The sequence below is a fragment of the Leptonychotes weddellii genome, chromosome 10 (assembly GCF_054177405.1).
Source record: "Leptonychotes weddellii isolate Sample4059 chromosome 10, ASM5417740v2, whole genome shotgun sequence".
Classification (NCBI taxonomy): Eukaryota; Metazoa; Chordata; class Mammalia; order Carnivora; family Phocidae; genus Leptonychotes; species Leptonychotes weddellii.
The window spans coordinates 27,066,828-27,080,034 of record NC_138378.1 but is presented as its reverse complement, the minus strand read 5'-3'; positions in this window follow the sequence as shown (position 1 = coordinate 27,080,034).

The window sequence follows — 13,207 nt, the reverse complement described above, 5'->3', positions numbered from 1 at the left end:
AGACCTGAGGGCGCCTGGGTGGCTCAGTTGGTTAAGCGACTGCCTTCGGCTCAGGTCATGATCCTGGAGACCCGGGATCGAGTCCCGCATCGGGCTCCCTGCTCGGCGGGGAGTCTGCTTCTCCCTCTGACCCTCCCCCTTCTCATGCTCTCTCTCTCTTAAATAAATAAAATCTTAAAAAAAAAAAAAATCCAAAAAAAGACCTGAAATAACAAGCATGGACCAGGGTGTGGAGAAAAGGGAACCATTGTGCACTGTTGGTAGAAATGTAAATTAGTACAGCCACCATGGAAAATAGTACGGCGGTTCCTCAAAAAGTTAAATATAAAACCACTGTATGACCTGGAAATCTCACTTCTGGGTATGTATCCAAAGGAAGTGAAATCAGTATCTCAAGAGATACGTGCACTCCTGTGCTCATTGGAGCATTGCTTACAATAGCCAAGATATGGAAACAACATGTCTATCTACAGAAGAATGGACAAAGAAAATGTGGTATAAGGACACCTGCGTGGCTCCATCCGTTAAGCGTCTGACTCTTGATGTCAGCTCAGGTCATGATCTCCGGCTCCTGGGATCGAGCCCTGCCTCTGGCTCCACACTGAGTGGGGAGTTTGCTTGAGGATTCTCTTGCTCTCCTTCTCCCTCTGCCCCTCCCCTGACCAGAGAATGCATATCAGAATATGTAAGGAACTCTCAGAACTTAAGAGTTAAGAAAATAAAACAGTCCAATTAGAAAATGGGCAAAAAGGGCGCCTGAGTGGCTCAGTTGGTTAAACGACCGACTTTTGGTTTTGGCTCAGGTCATGATCTCAGGGTCATGAGATCCAGCCCCCATCGGGCTCCACACTCAATACAGAGTCTGCTCGAGATTCTCTCTCCCGCTCCCTCCGCCTCCTTCCTCCCCCCACTCATGTGTGCTCGCTCTCTCTCAAATAAATAAATAAAATCTTTTTTTTTTTAATGAGCAAAAGACATGAAGAGATGTTTCACCAAAGAAGAGATACTTTATGGTAAATAAGCCCATGGAAATATGCTTAACATCATTAGCCCTTAGGGAAGTACAAATTAAGACCGTATGAGATATCACCACACACCTATTAGAACAGCTAAAATTAGGGGCGCCTGGGTGGCTCAGTCGTTAAGCGTCTGCCTTCGGCTCAGGTCATGATCTCAGGGTCCTGGGATCAAGCTCCGCATCGGGCTCCCTGCTCCATGGGAAGCCTGCTTCTCCCTGCTGTGTTCGCTCTCTCGCTGTGTCTCTCTCTGTCAAATAAATAAATAAAATCTTAAAAAAAAAAAAAAAGAACAGCTAAAATTTAAAAAAAAAAAAATAGTGACAATACCAAACACTTGGGAGGACGCAGAGAATCAGGATCTCTCATACATTGCTGGTGGGAATGGAAAATTATAAAGCCACTCCAGAAAATAGCTTGACAATTTCTTTAAAAAATGAAGGATACACTTACCGTACAACCCAGCAACGGTACTCCTGGACATTTGTCCCAGAAAAATAAAGAGTTATATCCACACAAAAGCCTGTCAAAAGTTGTTCATTGCAGTTTTAATTATAGTAGCAAAAACTGGAAACAACCAAAACATCCTACAAGTGAATGGTTAAACAAACTGGTACATTCACTACTCAGAAAATGAAACGATTCAACAACCTGGATGGATCTCTGGGACATGGGGGTGGGGAATGCAAAAGATCACATACTATATACTTCCACTCGCATAACATTCTCAAAATGACAAAAATATAGAGATAGAGGACACATCAGTGGTTGCCAGGGATGAGGGACGGTAGGGAGAGGAGCAAATGTGACTACAAAGGAGTAGCGGAAGGGAGACCTCTGTGGTGAAACCATAGTTCTGTATCTTGACCTGGGTGGTGGTTATGCGAATCTATACAAGTAACAACATAATACAGAACTATACATACATCATATCGATGTCCATTTTCCAGTTTTGATACCGTACTATAGTTAGGTCAGATGTAACCATTGGGGGGAGCAGGATGAGGGGTACAGGGCACATGAGACCATTCTCTACAACCTTTGTAACTCTCTGTGAATCTATAATAATTTCAAAATAAAAAGGGTGTTTTTTTTTTAAATCAATATATGATAGTTTGCAATGATGACAGCCTGGGTTAGACTGTGTTAGCTTTGAAGTTCTGGAACGGGAGAGAAGCAAGCCCATATTTTTGGGATGTGGGAGAGGGGGAGAGGAACAGAACAGACATAAGAGTTTCAGCTGTGGCTTACACTTCTTCCCTCTTGGTGGCAGAAAGTGGCAGGCAGGCTGTAAAGACCTGGAAAGTGAAGCCTCCAAGGACTGCTTACAAAGCATTTCCTGGACCCTGGGGGGCCCTTCACCTCACCATGGGGTTACTCTCTGTCCAGAAGGCAGCCAGCCTCTCAGAGCCATGACACCCCAGAAACTGATCTGTTCTGGTCCTTGGCAAGCCTTCTTTGACCAGTGCAGAACTAAGGCTCAGAGAAGGGCGGCAACTTTCCAAGTATCCCTCAGATAGATTATTGCATTAGAGTGGGGACATGAATAATTCAGACATCTGAGTGAAAATTGAAGGAGTTTGGCAGTAAGGTAGGAGGGTAGTAAGAGAGGGTGTGGGGGAGACCAGCTAAGAGCCATTGAAATGGTAAAGGTATCAGAGAAGCGGACTCAGGACTTAAGAGACTGCATGGGGGAGGGGTGGGAAAGGAGGAAGGCATGAGAGTAAGAGAGGTGTCCAGGCTGACCTCAGCCTTCTGGCTTGTACACTAGTTGGATAGGGCTGCCATTTTACCAGGACATGGAGTGGGGTGTGGAATACTCCCAAGAACTGGATTTTGGAGGACTCTGAGTCCTATCTCAAATGTGCGCAGCTTGAGGTCCCTGGGAGACAGACATCCAGGGAGAGTTGTTTAGGAAACACTGTGCTACTTGAGTCCAGAGCTCCAGGAAGGGGTCTGCATAGGTCACTGGAATAACCTTAGCACCAGGCAAGTACATGAAAAGAATGTCGAATTCCATCAGTCATGAAAAGAATGGCTGAATCCAGGTGGTAAAGGAACATGGAGGGAGGAGTGGTTTACAAAATTCCAAAATAGACCATCAAGTTGGAAAGAGGTAGCCCAAGAACTGGGTACAGGAGTTATTAAAGTGGCATTGAGGGGCACCTGGGTGGCTCAGTCGTTAAGCGTCCGCCTTCGGCTCAGGTCATGGTCCCAGGTCCTGGGATCGAGCCCCGCATCAGGCTCCCTGCGGGAAGCCTGCTTCTCGCTCTCCCCCTCCCCCTGCTTGGGTTTCCTCTCTCGCTGTGTCTCTCTCTGTCAAATAAATAAATAAAATCTAAAAAAATAAAATAAAAATAAATAAAGTGGCATTGATTCCTGCTGTCACATTAACAGATTAGAGACTGAAACTGAGAATCAAAGCCACCCTCTAATAAATGTACAATCAGTAAAAAAAAGTATGTGGCTCCCAGGTTAGTTCAGTGACTCTCTAGAGCCTCCCAACTTCCCCAGCCAGATTGCACCCCCCACCCCAGGGCCTCCTTTATAGAAATTCTGGAGCTGTAGTGCTTCTTCTCACATCCAGCAGGGAACCACCATTCAGGGCTGGGCAAACTGGCATGAGAACCCTTTGGTTCATCCAAGTCCACTGCCCCAGGTCCCAAGTCTGCTTTTGCAGACCATTTGCATGTTAATTTACACTGCTCTACAAACCCTGGATTCCCTTTAAAGGGCCAGTGCCTCTCTTTCCCATTCCATTCTCATCCCTTCATGCATACCCCTAGGTCATGTGGGCTTTGGTGATGAAAAAGAAGTCACTTGTTTGCGGGGTCCCTAAGTTTCTGTATTCATTCGAAATCCATTATTGAGGCTCCAAAATCCATTATGAGAACACAGGCTGCCCTCAAGAACTGGAGGCTATGTCTTGTTCTCCTACCTCCAACCTCTAACACAACCCATGTAATGGGGAGGGGCCACAACCACACCCCACCCCCAGGCTCCTGGACGGGAAACCGAGCTGGTGGGGTAGGTGGAGAAGGATTGGGGTCTAAGGACCTATATACTCAGTTGAGGACTCGGCTCCTGGGGAGGAGCCCACCAATCAGAACTCCCGGCAACTCAGTTGAAGTGACCTATTCATAAAGCACAAGGCCAGATGAGAAAGGTCTTTAACAGGTGGAGGGTAAGTCCTGCTTCCTGTCCTGGAAAGTAGGAGAGGTGTCATGGGACCATAGGCTGGAGACTGTCGCTGCCTTGGCTTCATGGCACAGAGCAGACCCCTCACGGACTCCCTGTCCCGCCAAGGAGACTCCAGGATGAGAAAAAAATAAGCCCTTGGGCTTGAAAACCCCTCTTCATCAAAGGGCTTCTATATCCACTTTGCTTGAACTTGACACACCAGCTGAGAGGCTGCCTTGGGGGTCCTGGACCCTTGTTTCAGGGTATATAAAAGTAGAGACCATGTGACTCCTCCAGTCCCTCCCACTGGGCCCAATTAACCCACACCAAGCCACACTGCACACCACGGCTGGCTCGTGGGTCAAGGCTGTGTTTACTCAAGAACCCATACATTCTGGCCAGGCCATGGGCCCTCTGCACAGCCTCTTGCAGAGCACTGTAGTCTGTTCCATCTCCTTCTCCTCCTTCTCCTTCTCCTTCTCCCTCTTCTTCTTCTTCTGTTACTGCTGTTACAGCTCCACTGGGCATGAAGCCCCCACACAGATCCCCCCAGGGATACTCAAGACTCACTGCATTAATCTCAAGATGCCAAAGCTGTGCATGCATTGCTCTGTGTAGAACAGAGGAGGCGTGACTGCATTAACCCCCAAGGTCACCAGCCTCCAAAATGCCCCTCCCTTCCTACTGATCATGACCTCATGCAGAACCCTGCAACACTGAACAGAGTGGACAAGTAGTTGGCAGGATATACTGAAGTGTCAGTATGTGTATTCCAAAGCTAGGTCATCAAAGGCATTGCGGCTTAGGCTCACTTGGATCACTTGTTCTGGGGGAAGTGTCCTAAGGACACTCAAGCAGCCCTACAGGGAGGCCCATGTGGCGAAGAACTGAAGCCTCTCACTAACAACACTAACCTGCCAGGTGTACAAGAGAACCGTATCTTAGGAACAGATCTTCCAGCTCCAGCAAACCTTCCTGTTGGCTGGCCACCGAATTGGCTATAACTTTATGAAAGACCTCCAGCCAGAACCACCCAGCTAAGCTGCTCCTGGATTCCCGATCCGCAGACACTGGGAAGATAAGTGTTTTTTGTTCTTTTAAACTGCTAAGCTGGGGCATAATTTAATACAGAGCAGCAAATACCTAATAGGGTATGTTTTCATTTCTCCAGGGTAAATACAACTAGAATTGCTAGGTCCTACGATGTATGTTTAACTGCATAAAAAGCTGCCAGTTTTCCAAAGTGGCTGTCCTATTTTATACTCCAGCCTACACCACATGCCAATCCAGTTGCTCTTCTCTAAGACCCATCTCACCAAAGACAAATAACATTGCCTTTGATTACAGGACATGACCAGGTGCAGGACCCCAGTTGCACCAAACCACCATACCTTCCTCCCCAGCTCCTCTTGTTTAGGAACCAGCCAACGCACCACTGCCAAAATTGGAGTGAATCTCCTGTCCTTCCACAGGGTTGGAAACCACCTACCATCTGATCATATGCATGGCCTTGGAGATCATCCTGTACTTCAGAGTTGCCAAAGCCCTTTCCCATATGTGCCCAGAGTTCCTACAGGCCTGATCAACACAGGACACAAATGAGCTTGCATCAACAGGAAAAATATACATCTGTGGGCTTTCACCCCCATCTGCAGACCACAGGGGTTTCAGGGCTCCTCAACTTGCCCAGTTATTTCTGAAAGTCCTGGCCATTCCAGATGAACTTAGCACAGTGACCCCTCCTAGAAAGCTAAGTCCTTAGAAGCCACTGAGGGGCAACACTTCACCATTGCCCTGGGCAGAGTGCCCTAAAGATCAGCACTCTGGTCCCTCTTAAATTCCATCCACTCATCCCCTTGCACTCCCCAAGTTGCCAATCCCATGCCATGAGAAGTGCTGAAATGTGGAGAGGATCCCTGCAGTACATTCTGTTGGTGCCCTGAGCAGATCCCCTTTCCCAGGCCACTGTACTCATCCACCAGCTGCTACAAGGCTGCCCCCTTCTCCTGAGAATTGCCCTTGGCTAATGGGTAACCTCAGAAAACTATACTCCCCACCTTCCTTCCAACAACGGATTGACAAAAGCCTGCCCTGCTTACTTCGAGGAGGGACAACTCTCTGGTCCTTTCACACCCCAGAGCTCCCTGTGGGATCAGGGGGAGGCTAGATGCCAGCTGAGACCCCATCCTTGCTGAGCATCTTCCCCTGTCCTGGCCTGCTGCCCTTCTCTTTTTTATGCTTCTCTGAGAGCATGCCCTCAATAAATCACTTGCTCAAGAATCCCCATTTCAGGGGCGCCTGGGTGGCTCAGTCGTTAAGCGTCTGCCTTCGGCTCAGGTCATGATCCCAGGGTCCTGGGATCGAGCCCCACATCGGGCTCCCTGCTCGGCCAGGAGCCTGCTTCTCCCTCTCCCACTCCCCCTGCTTGTGTTCCCTCTCTAGCTGTCTCTCTCTCTCTCTGTCAAATAAATAAAATAAAATCTTTAAAAAAAAAAAAAAAGAATCCCCATTTCAGCCTCTTATGCCAGAGAAGAAAACTTTGTGTCCAGAAATCTGCTATAACCTTACTTAGGGCCCAGGATCTCCCCAAGACCCTCATGAAATGAGCTCCTGCATCTGCTGTATTCCCTCTCTGCAAGCCTCGGGGAAGTTCGTGGGGCACATGGGAGTAGAGATACCACATCCCTCTCACTCCACTCCTCCTCCCCATGCATCTCTCCTCTGCTAGCCCACCCACCAGCTGCCACATGAGCCATTTCCCCCGTGCAAAGCTGCCTTCCTGCTGGATCCCACCCACTAGGACACCCACTATAATATGAATATATGATCTATGAATATATAGTGTATTCGTTTGACCTTCAAAACAATCCTGTTCAATGGCTAGTATTAACTTTCTTATTTTACTAGTGAGGAAGCCAGAAGGAATTTACTGCAAAGCTCGTGAAGTTTAAGCTCGCTTGCCTGGGCCCCTTCCTGCAATTTTATCATCATAGTCTTGTATCCTTCTGCTTAAAACAAGGTCCCAACTGCTATGAGCTTTGGGCCCCTCAAAACCTCCCTCTGCCCTTGGAGAACCTGAGGCTCTGAATGGTAAGGCAGCTTGCCCCAGGACACACACTTGCCGAGCAACAGAAGCAGAACTTGGCCCAGGTTTGGTTCCAAGCCTTTTCCTGTGCTTGATCCTATGATGCGTCAGGAGGACACGTAGGCTGGGAGGAGCTTCAGGGCAGAGACCAGCCCTGGGTCTCCCTCAACCCCCAGCGTGACTTTCTTGGCTGCCAGCTGCCAGTTACCACCCCTCCCTCTGCTCTGGCATATTATTGTGGGAGCCTGCCCAGGGGGGGTGTGCTTGGGCAGAGCTATATTTAAATATCAGGGTGGAAGAATGTCTACATGCATGCCCCCAATGGATAGAGACACCCACAGTGCCTTATTATAACCTGAAACAGGCCCTCTGTTTGCCTGTGTCTTCTCCATCAGTCAAGATGGCAGGCTGATAGGGTACCGCAGATGTTGGACTGTGTATCGGTTAGTTTTTTGCTGTGTAACAAACCACTCCAAAAACAAAGTGGCAAAACAACAACTCTTTATGTATCTCACAGTTCTGTGGGTCAGCAATTTGGTCTGGGCTCTGCTGGGCAACTTTATCTTGGCTGAGCTCCCTTGAATATATGCAGTCAGCTGCCAGGTTGAGTGAGACCTGGCATCAGTTGACATAATGATCTCTGTTCCACATGGTCTCTCATCCTCCAGTGGTCAGCCCAATTGTTCACATGGTGACTGGGCAGAATTCCAAGAAAGTGAGTGGAATTGAGCAAGGCCGTCACTTTCACCACATTCTAGGGCCCAAAGCAAGGGACAGGCCAACCCTGATGGCTAACTTTAGATTAATTATCTAATTTTAGATGATTCTATCTAGATCTAGATCAACTAATCGATAGATCAATAGATCAATTGATCAATAGATCCTGTTGGTTCTGTTTCTCTAGAGAACTCTAATACTCCAGCCCAAATTCAAGGGATGAAGAAGAGATTCCTGATGGGAGAAGCTGCAAGGCCACACTGCAAAGGGTGAGGGCATAAGGAGGGAAAGGGTACAGCCATCTTGACAATCACTGGTCACAGGCTAGGTTTAGGAATAGCATGGGATTTCTTGGGGGTTCTGCTGGGCCACTCAGGTGGAGCTTCCAGTAATCCCTACCCCTTGTTGGGTATCAAAGACTTCAGGAAAAAAACTATTTCTAAGCCTCCCTGAGCAAGGAGTGACTCCACATCTGGATTTGAAAGTTTGTCTCCCCCCTCAGGCTAAGGGATCCCTGAGGGCTGTGCTGTCTTTCACCATCCAACTCAGGACTCAATGGAGAATGGAGAATTCAGGTGAAAGAAAGCTGATCTACTCCCCCTACAGGATACAACATGTTCTGAGAATAGCCAGTAGCCTGATTTCTCCATGTTTCCCCCAAGTGGTTGGCACAATGACTAGGATATACTGAGCCTCCATACGTGATCCTCAAATGAACAGATGACCAAGTGGTTGGCTCATGCTCAATTCTGAACACACACAGACTTCAGTGCTGAGGCCTGGGACGTCTGCTCCCTGCTACGCAACGGGTCCCAGGTCCCAAATAACCAGGACAAGGGGTAGGGGGCTCAGACCTGCCCAGCCTACTTCATAGCCCCCTTGAGAGCCCTCCACACTGATTCCATCCCATTCTGTCTCTGCCTCTGCTCAGCATACCCTGCCCCCACAGCTTGACCAGTTGGCCACCTCCCAACTCCTGGCCCCATTCTGTCTTCTGCTTACCTTCTTCCCAGCTCTGGAAGCCCCATATAGGCACTTGGTAAGGAAGCCAAGGTCTTGCCACATGTACATATCCTACAACTCCCTCTTTTCCCCAGATATGGCTCTGGGCTCTGGGTAGACTAAGGAAGTGGGGAATATTCAGGGGAGAGAATATAGCAGGCGGGCAGGTGGGGCAACTGGAGTTAGCCTATAAGACACTAAGGGCAGGGCCTTTCATGCCCAGGAGACCCATGATGGCAGGTGCTGGACCCACATGCTCTGAGCTCTGGCCCCCCAACTGTCAAAAGGCTGCTGTGTGATTTGGGCTGTCACTTTGCTTCTCAGCTCCCCCAACCATCAAAAACAGAGGATAAAAAAAAAAAACAAAAAAAAACAGAGGATAATTATCTGTAGTGTATTTCTATAGGCACACTGCTCATCTCCTTGGGGCCTTACCACATCAGAAAGCTCCAGGTCTTTGTACTGCATGTCTACACCTGAGAACCTTCTTTCCTGAGCTGCAGAAAGCCAGGGAGCAGACTGCAAGTGCCAGGAAATTTGCATGCCTTGGAGAGCCCTCCATCTGTCACTCACAGGAATTGATGGATAAATACCGCCGGCTGCCTCACCCCTCAGACAGGATAACTGTGGGGCACGTGTTCTACTCTGAGTCCAGAGTTCTCCAACAGGACTAAGTGCCAGCTGCCCACAGTGGAACTGCCTCCATCATATGCCCTGTATGGATTGCTTCCCACCCCACGCCACCCCATCTCACCTCCCCACTCCCCCACGGAGCATTGAACTACCTGCACTCAAATCTTTGTCTCTCCCTTCTGGGGACCCCAAACTAAGACATCCTTCCAGCCCTGTCTGTGCCACAATTAGCCTATGACCAAGATCAAGGCAGGGACTACCAGCAGGTGTCTGGACCCACAACTGCGCAAGGGCTTTCCCAGCTCTACTCTGGACCCAAAGGCCACAGAGAGGTCTCACCCATGGTCATCCTGGAATGGCCACCAAGTCCTGAAACTGCAGACAGCAGATGCTCAGTACCAATGCTCTAGAAAGAGCAGTCAGTGAGTCACCATCAGCTGGGTAGCCCTGACTCCCAGCTTACTCAGAGGCAGCACGACTCACTCCTCTTAAACAGAGGACCGGGGAGGAGCTGGGGGGTTGGGTAGGGAAGTGCACTGCTGGGATGACAGGTGTCCTTCTAGCTCCCTGAAGCAAGGGAGCCAGGAGTTCCAAGCTAAGCAATGTGTCAGTTTGCAAACACCTCCAGGCCTGGCCCAGAACTTCATTCTACGTCCTGTCCTTTCCCAATCTCTACCTCATCCCTTCTCTCCACCATGATGGCCCCAGGTGGGCGGCTACCATTTCCTGCCTGGCATCTTCAGCCACCCCCTTTCCCACCTCTCAGTCTGCTCTCAGCTTCCTATCCACCCCCATCCATCCTTCTAAAGTAGATCTTTCTAAAACAGGCCAGCGAACCACCATGGGCCAAACGCTGTCTGTGGCCTGTGAGCTAAGAATGGTTTTTACGTTTTTACATTTTGTTTTGAAACAAAACAAAGAAAACTATGTGACAAAGATGTTTGCCAAACCCTGTTCTAAATCATAAAATCTCAGCCGGCTTAAGGGAGTGGCCTCCCTGCTGACCTCCTCCCACACACTCACCCCTACACACCCTAGGCCTGCTCTCTGTGCCTGAAATATCCATCCTTCCTCCCTCCTGTGCAGGGTCAACTAACTACACGTCAGGTCTCATTCTAAGTGTCCCTATGACCAGGCATCGACCTGTTGGCCTCAGCTTCCCCTGCTTAGCTCTGCAGGATGGGGGCTGGCCTATACAGGTTCCTGTAGAGGTTGGATCACAGCTGGTTTGGCCAGTGGGTGGGAGATGGGAGGGCAAGAAAAAGGAAGAAGCCGGGATATTCCAGGGTCTCCAACCACAGTGGGACCTCGTCTATGGTTCCTGCTCCCAGTGGGGATACCCACCACGGTTCCCACTGCCACTGGGTAATTTGAGTCCCAGTAACACCACCTCCTTCTTCCTCCTCTTCCCCAGGGTGGTAGCAGCTTCCTGCTGTTGCTAATCTCTGGGCTGCCCCTGGATGACTTCTCAGCTCTTCCATTACCTATGTAACCAATTCCCTGCATTTAATTACCTCTATTAAACCCTGGTTTCTGTTTTCCTGGTAGGACTCTGACTAAGATGCCATTCCTCCAGGCACCACTGACCCCTAGACAAGCATAGTCCCCGGCTACTGCTCAAATAGCACCCTTTACTCATCACTGCAACAAGCAGGCCTTAAATGCCTCTGATGTTCTAGGGCAAGGGGCAGCAAACCCTGGCCTGCTGCCCAAACCCGGCCCACTGCCTATTTTGTAAATAAATTTTTACTGGGACACAGCTACACCCACTCATTGACGTGTTGTCCAAGGCTGTTTTCAAAGGCAAAGTTGAAGAACTGCAACAGACACCATGTGGCCCACAAGGCTGAAAAGATTTACTATCTCGTCCTTTACAGAAAAATTTGCCAACCTTGTTTCAGGTCAGTCCTTGCTACTTAAAATGTCACCTGGGGCCCAACAGCCCAGCTTCGCCTAGGAGCTTGTTAGAACTCCAGAATCCTGGCCTCCACCCTAGACCCACTGAATGAGAATTTGCCTTTAAATAAGATCCTCAGGTTGATGCAACAATCACTATTGAAGTTTGAGAAGTGCTGTCTGGAGAATTCACCCCCTTCTCCCAGCACTCTTTGTGCTCATCAGGAATTATTGACCATCTACTGGTTCGTCTTCCTCTACCAGAGGAGAACACAGAGATTAGTCTGGAGTTTTCTGTGGGTCCCCAGCACCTGATTAGGTGGCTTCCCCAGAAACGATCGATGCAGTGACTCACTGATAAATAAATAGTTGAAGAGAGCCATGGAGGCTAAAGGAGGAGAGAGTTCCTTTCTTTTTTTTTTTTTAAAGATTTAATTTTTTTAAGTAATCTCTACACCCAACATGGGGCTCAAACTCACGACCCTGAGATCAAGAGTCGAATGCTCCACAGACTGAACCAGCCAGGTGACCCCAGAAGGAGAGAGTTTCAAAAAGAACAGTTACCATGTTTTCCATCTCCACTTGGCAAAGATGAGGAATTTATTCACACCTGGCATTGGGAGAAGAAGGGCAACAGGCCCTCTCTCCCCTTGTTAGCACAGCCTCTGTGGGGAGGCCAATTTGACAATATTCATCAAAATTACAAAAACATGTAGACTTTGACCCTGTGTTTCCACTTGCAGGCCTCTGTCTTCCTGATAGACTAGCACCTGCAGGAAGTGACAGGATTCCAAGGTGTCCATTGCACTGCTGTCCGAAAGGGCAAAAGACTGGACACAACTGAGTGTCCATCGACAAGAGATGTGCTCAGTAGTTATGGTATCTAATGAAAGTGCACAACTTCAAAAGAGAAAGAAAGAACTGGAGTCACGTCTAAGGCATGTTGTTAAGTGAAAAAAAGCAAAATACAAAACAGTACCATATCAGGTAATACCCAGGACAGGGCAGGGAGGGAGAGGAGAATATACAGAGTTATTTGTATATTCATAAAATATCTTGGAAGGGATATACACGAAAGCCAACAGCACTGGTTGGCCATGGGAAGGGATCATGGCATTGCGGGGGGGCAGGGATAGGAGATTTTTCAGTCTTTGATATTTTTTAATTAAAAGAAAGAGGAAAGAAAGAAAGAAAGAAAAGAAGAAAGGAAGAAAGAAAGGAAGAAAGAAAAAAGAAAGAAAGAAAGGAAGGAAGAAAGAAAGGAAGAAAGGAAGAAAGAAAGAAAGAAAGAAAGAAAGGAAGGAAGGAAGAAAGAAAGAAAGATCGAGGAAAGAAGCCTGCAGGAAAAAACAGAGAAGTGTCAAAAAGTATTGACATGTTTTAGATGTCCGGTCCAGTGCCTTGCTACTCAAAATGTGGCCCACAGACCAGCAAGCATAGGAATCACCTGAGAGCGAGTTAGAAATAAGAGATCCCAGGCCCCATCCCAGATGGACTGAGTCAGAATCTGCATTTGAACGCGAGCCCTGGGAAATTCACGCACGGCACACTTGGATACCCGTTGGTCCAGGCAACCAGAGAACTCGCTCCCAGCAGCACCACCTGGTTTACATGGCCTGCCATTAATAAAACAGCTGCCTTTCCCCCCTAACTGGGGCTCCGTCCCAGTGAGACACAA